This window comes from Lemur catta, chromosome 3, assembly GCF_020740605.2.
Source record: "Lemur catta isolate mLemCat1 chromosome 3, mLemCat1.pri, whole genome shotgun sequence".
NCBI lineage: Eukaryota > Metazoa > Chordata > Mammalia > Primates > Lemuridae > Lemur > Lemur catta.
In genome coordinates this window covers 126,801,166-126,807,165 of record NC_059130.1, presented here as the reverse complement: position 1 = coordinate 126,807,165, position 6,000 = coordinate 126,801,166, and the positions used below count along the sequence as shown (strand labels likewise).

At 57.9% G+C, this 6,000-nt stretch overlaps 1 long non-coding RNA gene across 1 annotated transcript in view; it reads left to right on the top strand.

The window, feature by feature from the left end:
• The first annotated feature begins 264 nt into the window (after nucleotides 1-264).
• LOC123636044 overlaps nucleotides 265-6,000 on the top strand; it is a 39,659-nt gene continuing 33,923 nt past the window's right edge. The window contains exons 1-2 of the long non-coding RNA XR_006734281.1: nucleotides 265-296; nucleotides 968-1,181. This is a non-coding gene — a long non-coding RNA (uncharacterized LOC123636044). The remainder of the gene's footprint in view (nucleotides 297-967; nucleotides 1,182-6,000) is intronic.

The window sequence follows — 6,000 nt, the reverse complement described above, 5'->3', positions numbered from 1 at the left end:
CTCCCTCCTGGCCTTGCTGGGGAACCAGTTAAATTCCGAGTTCAGCATCTTCGGAGCCAGGATCTGGAAATTCAAACTCAGATGGGCTCACTGTCCTGTGTCTTTCAGAAAATCGGGGAGGCCCCTGGGAGGGGCATGTGCTGAAAGGGCCCCACCTAAGAGGGGTCTGACCTGGGAGGGGGCTCACCTTTAAGGGTCTCATCAGAAAGGAGCCTCATGTAAAAGGGGCCTGTGCTGAAAGGGCCTCACCTAACGGGAACTCACCGTACAGGGACCTGCACTGAAAGTGTTCTCAGGTAAGCGGGTCTCACCTGAGAGGAGCCTCACCTGGGGGGGGGTCCTCAGCTGAAAGGGCCTCACCTGTTAGGGGCCTCTTCTCTTCTCAGAGGCCCCTCACCTGAGAGGCCCCTCAGCTGAAAGCAGCCTCAGCTGTGAGTGCTACTGACGTAGCTGACATAGCTACTGAGAGGACCTCACCTGAGCAGGCCTCACTGAGAGGCCTCACCTAAAGGAGCCTCATCGGAGAGGTGACTCACCTGAAAGAGGCCAAAGTTGAAGGGGCCTTACCTGAAAAGGACTGAAAGGGGCCTCACCTGACAGGGCCTCAGCTGGCGGGACCTAGCTAACAGGGCCTCACCTGAAAAGGACTTCACCGGACGGGGCCCCAGCTGAGAGCAGCCTCACCTGGGGGGACCTCAGCTGTAGGGCCTCACCTGAAACGGCCTTTCCTGAGACGGTCCGAAGGGTCCTTGGCATCGCAGACATCTGTGTGGCCATGGCAGACGCAGCAGCCGCCGATGCTGATGTCCTTGGTGCTGTAATAATACTGCACTGCAGGCCCCTGAGCGCCAGGGCCTCAGGTCCTGGCTGCCCCACATGCTAGACAGGGTGGGATCACCTGGTGCATGACTGTGGGGTCCCGCAGGGCCTTGCCCATGAGGTGACCCAGCAGTGTGTTGGTGCGCAGGAAACGTAGGCGGATGTTGGTGGCTTTGGTGAAGTTGCGCAGCAGTGGCGAAGTAGGAGTAGTTCATGGCCCCTGGGCGCCCATTCACCAGGAACACCACGATCTGCAGAAGGTGTGGACGGTGAGGCCAGGTGTGGCCGCCAGGAGCAGACCTGCAGAACCCACCACCACGCTGTCCTCGGACTCACCTCGCCGTTCTCCAGGGACACTATGCGTGAGTACTCAGTGGTGCAGATGGTGTCGTCATCCCACGTGACCGCAGCCCAAACTGCTCCAGGAAGCCCCTCTTGGAGGCTGCAGGAAAGGACTGGAAAGGGAGTGCTGAGGCCACCAGAAAAGCCCGCAGGCCCAGAGGCGGGGCCCCTGGGCTCCCTGACTTCCCTGAGCCTTACCACCTGGAAGGCTGCCTCTTGGGCTGGTCACCTGAGCCTGAGCCCGGCCACCTCATCTTGAGGTGGGAATGCTGCGCCCTCGATGGGTCACCCAGCCAAGGCTCCACCAGCCAGCAGGACTTGGGGAAGAGGTCACTGAACCCTGCGGAGGGAGGAGCTCCTGCCCCACCAGCCATGCTGGACGTGCACAGCTGCACCGGCTCACCACCCACACCCCTGCACCCCTCTCCCTGGGTCATGTCTAGAGAGCAGGTGTCTCCCGCTCCCCTTGGAGGACTGTCTTCATGTCCTTCCTTGGGGCAGTCCCCCACTGCCTGTCAGAGAACTGCCCCTCCTCCACTCTCGGGCCAGGGAGTTTTGGGGGACACGTGACCAGGCCACCAAACTGGAGCATCCGCATCCTGCCAACCTGACCCGTCAGGGTGGCAGGTGGCCAAAGGCAGCCGGTGAGTGAGTTCCAGGACCCAGCTCTCCTGACACAGGCAGCTGAGCTGGGAGGAAGCCAGCTGGGAGCCACCAGGGACCTGTGTCACCACCACAGGGAGCTGTCAAACATGAAGGCAGCACAGAGGGAGCCAGGAGATGGCACCGAGATTCCTGCCACCACCAGCCCCTGGGCCTAGCTGTGCTGAAAGTCGGGGGTGACCTGATGAATTCCCCTTTGCCTCTCGGTCTTCACACAGATGGTCCTGACCCACACAGGGGTTGGGCATGAGGGCCGGGCTGGTGACCGAGACCTCAAGAAACCATGGTCACAGCAGCCCTGCTGCCCAAGTTTGCATACTTGATGAGCACATAGGCCACGCGGAAAACCTGTGGGGACCGAGGATGTCAAGGTGCCCCTGCCAATCGGGAGGGCCACAGAAGGTGATGCAAGACACAGGTGCCCCACAGGGGCATATGTGGATTTGCCTGCCAGGGGCAGAAGGACCCAGGGGACAGGCCTGCACTGTGGACAGTGATGAAGATAGTTACCAGCCCTCTGAGAAACCCCCTCCCGAGTCTGGGGTGCGTTGGCCGGAAGCTCGGGGTCACACTGATCCTTCAGGCTCTGTGGCTGCAGACAGGGCTCACTGGGGGAGGTCCCAGGCAGTAGGCCTGGCCAAGGTGGAGACACAAGCACATTCCAGTGTCCCCACAGCATGATGTCTGGCCAGGACAGGTGGCCAGACAGTGCCCCCACCACCAAGCAAGTCCAGCCCCCAGAACATCTGACAGTCAGTGCCGTCCCAGGATGGGCTCTGTCCTGTCACCCACTGACTGGCCCCCAGCCACTGAGTCCTGGGCCAGGTGGAATGAAGCAAGTTGGGACCCAGTGCTGCCATCAGAGCCCTGGGAGGAGACAGACTGGCAAATGGGCCCTTCTAGTGCTGAGCCAAGCTGGGAGGCCCCACTAGCCCAGGACTGGGGGCTGCAGCTTCCCTGTGGCCCTGGGCTCATAGGATAGCCCTGGCCCAGGGCAAAGGGAAACTGTTCCTCAAGATGCACCTGGAACCCCCAGGCCCCGCCCAAGGGGCCTGGGCCACCTCTCCTGCTTTCTCCCCATGTCGGCCCTGCCTGATCCCAGGGAGGTGCCTGTAGCCTTATTTCTCATTGTTCTAGCTGGAGGACCACATCTTGGGCCATCTCCTATGCCTGTGCCTGGGGCTTGGTAGGGTCATTCCTCAGCACAGCCTTCATAGGGCACTTTGGACACTGCCTCCGGGAAGCCCTCCCTGACTGCAGCCCATCCACCCCACCCTCGGCCCTTGGCATCCCCTCGCTGGTCATCACTGCCCCAAATGGGCATCTGCACACACCCATGATTGTCCCGCTGGCCCCATGCCTGCATCCAAGGCGCACACGTGCCCATCAGCCCAACAGCGTATACTGGGCCCAGCTCGTCAGATCACCCAGGCCTGTTGGGACGAGCCCCTGAAGCAGCAGAGGCTCTTGAGGGCTGAGGGTTCTTCTGGGCTGGGGGCTGGGGGCTGGGGGTGAGCTCATGCTGCCACAGGTGCCCCCTAAAGCCCCCAGGGACTTAGCACTGGGCAGGTCCACCCCCACCCACCACAGTAGTGGCTCCCTGCGGGTGAGGGCTATAGCCTCCCAGGAGAGGTCTCTGGCCCCTGAAAACCGACAAGGGTGACAGGCTGACCATGGAGTGGGGTAGGGGGGCACAGAGATCCTCCCAGGAGAGGGCGAGTGCCTTGGTGGGACCCCACCATCACACCCCCGGTGTGCATGTCCCATGTAGATGTCCCCACGTCCCATCCACTTGGGGGGCAGCTGGTCTCTAGGCTCAGCCCCCACATGACAATGAGGAGGGGGTGTAGTTTCCAGGGAGGGTGACAGGGCCCTACACACACACACACACTGCAGTGCAGGGAACAAAGGGGAAAAGGCCCCGGGGGCCTGCCAGGAGATCCCTCCATCTGCCCCCCATCTGCATAAGAACCCAGCTCCCAACAGGAGTGGGGGGCTCCCGACACAGGGCAGAATCTCAGCTGGCGCGGACCCCTGCTCACAGGTGGGCTCTGAGCTGCCCACCAGGCCTCTGAGGATGACTTCAGACCCCAGGGCCCCCCGGCACCTACTGCTCCAGGGGATTTCTCTGCGTAGGTGCTGCCGGGGACCTGGGGGTGCTGTTGGCCTATGGGTCTGCAGGAGAGAGTGGGAGTCCCTCCAGGGCTGCTCAAGGCCCGCAGTCACCCTTCCCAGACTGAGTTGGCTTGTGGCTGCTGTGCTGTTCCCTATTGAAGGACCACAGTCCCCTTATGGCTCCAGCCCTGGAGGGGCACAGGCTGCCCAGAGTCCAGGCAGGACAGGGTGCCAGGACCCCAAGACACACCAGGCCTGAGTCCTGCTGGGAAGTCTTGGCATTGCAGGGACACCGAGTGGAACCCAGCGTGGCCCCCAGGGGTGGGGGCACAGCTTATTCACCCGCTGCCAGGCTCTGAGGTCATCCTCCCCTCCCCCATGGGTGAGGACAGAGGGACCAGCACTGTCCGGCCAGACAGGGCTTCCAGTGTCTTCGGGAACCAACCCTACACCCAGCCCCACACCTTGGGCTCAGCAGACCCCTGTGGGCCCAATGCAGAGGCACTCCAGGAAGCCCGCACGCTGGGGCAGGGACACAGCCTGTTCCTGGGGAACTGGCAGCACAGCCCCCCGCCAAAGTCTCCCCAGGAGAAGGAAGGACCCCGCGGGCCCTGGGACCTGCCCCTGTCTTTTCCTGAGCACTGGGAAGGCTGCACCCTCCGATGGCCCTCCCCTCGCCTTTCCTGCAGGCTGGTGGCATTTTTCCCAGCTGAGAGCACTGCACAAAAATTGACTGGCAGACACCGATCGATTGGCAGGGAAGGGCAGCCTGGAAACTTTGCCCCCACATTGCTGGGATCCCGGCATGGGAGTACAAATACTTGTTAGAGTTCTTGCTTTCACTTCTTTTGGGTATATACTCAGAAGTAGAATTGTTGGATTATATATTAATGCCATGTTAATGTTTTGAGCTACTGCCATATTGTTTTCCACAGCAGTGGTGCTATCTCACATTACCACCAGCAATGCACAAAGCTTCCAGTTTCTCCATAACATTATTATCTTCTCTTTTTTGGGTAATAGCCATCCTAATGCGTATGAAGTGGTATCTCATAGTGTGTGTGTGTGTGTGTGTGTGTGTGTGTGTGTGTGTGCATGTGTGTGTGTGCATATGTGTGTGTGTGTGCATGTGTGTGTGTGTGTGTTTTGAGATGGGGTCTTGGTATGTTATCTACGCTGGTCTTGAATTCCTGGGCTCAAGCAATCCTCCTGAGTAGCTAGGACTACAGGAGCACGCCACAGCGCCTGGCTTCTCATTGTGGTTTTGATTTTTGTTTTTTTTTTTTTTTTTGAGACAGAGTCTCATTTTGTTGCCCAGGCTAGAGTGAGTGCTGTGGCATTAGCCTAGCTCACAGCAACCTCAAACTCCTGGGCTTAAGCAATCCTACTGCCTCAGCCTCCCGAGTAGCTGGGACTAAAGGCATGTGCCACCATGCCCGGCTAATTTTTTTTCTATATATACTTTTAGTTGTCCAGATAATTTATTTCTATTTTTAGTAGAGATGGGGTCTCGCTCAGGCTGGTCTTGAACTCCTGACCTCGAGCGATCCACCTGCCTCGGCCTCCCAGAGGGCTAGGATTACAGGCGTGAGCCATGGCGCCCGGTCCTCATTGTGGTTTTGACTGCTTTTCCCTAATAAGTAGTAATATTGAACACCTTTTTGTGTGCTTATTGGCAATTTGTGTATCTTCTTTGGAGAAATATCTACTCAGATCCTTTGCCCATTTTTTAATTCGGTGATTTTCTTGTTGAGTTGTAGTTCTTTACATATTCTGAGTATCAATCCCTTATCAGATATATTTAAGTCATTCAATATGAAATGTCTGACTTTTTAATCAAAAGTATTGTTTATTATATCTTAAACAAGAAGTAGTACAATTAATCAAAGTATGTGCCTAAACTACTGACAAAGTTTTGCCATCTTAATGGTAGCTTCTTTATGCCAGCAACGAAGAAGCCTGGAGAGCGAATGGCAATGAAATCTCAAAAGGTGTTTTCCATAGCTTGTTGAGAATTGAGTATTTTTCCTCGCAAGATGTGGTCCAAACCCTGGAAGTGGT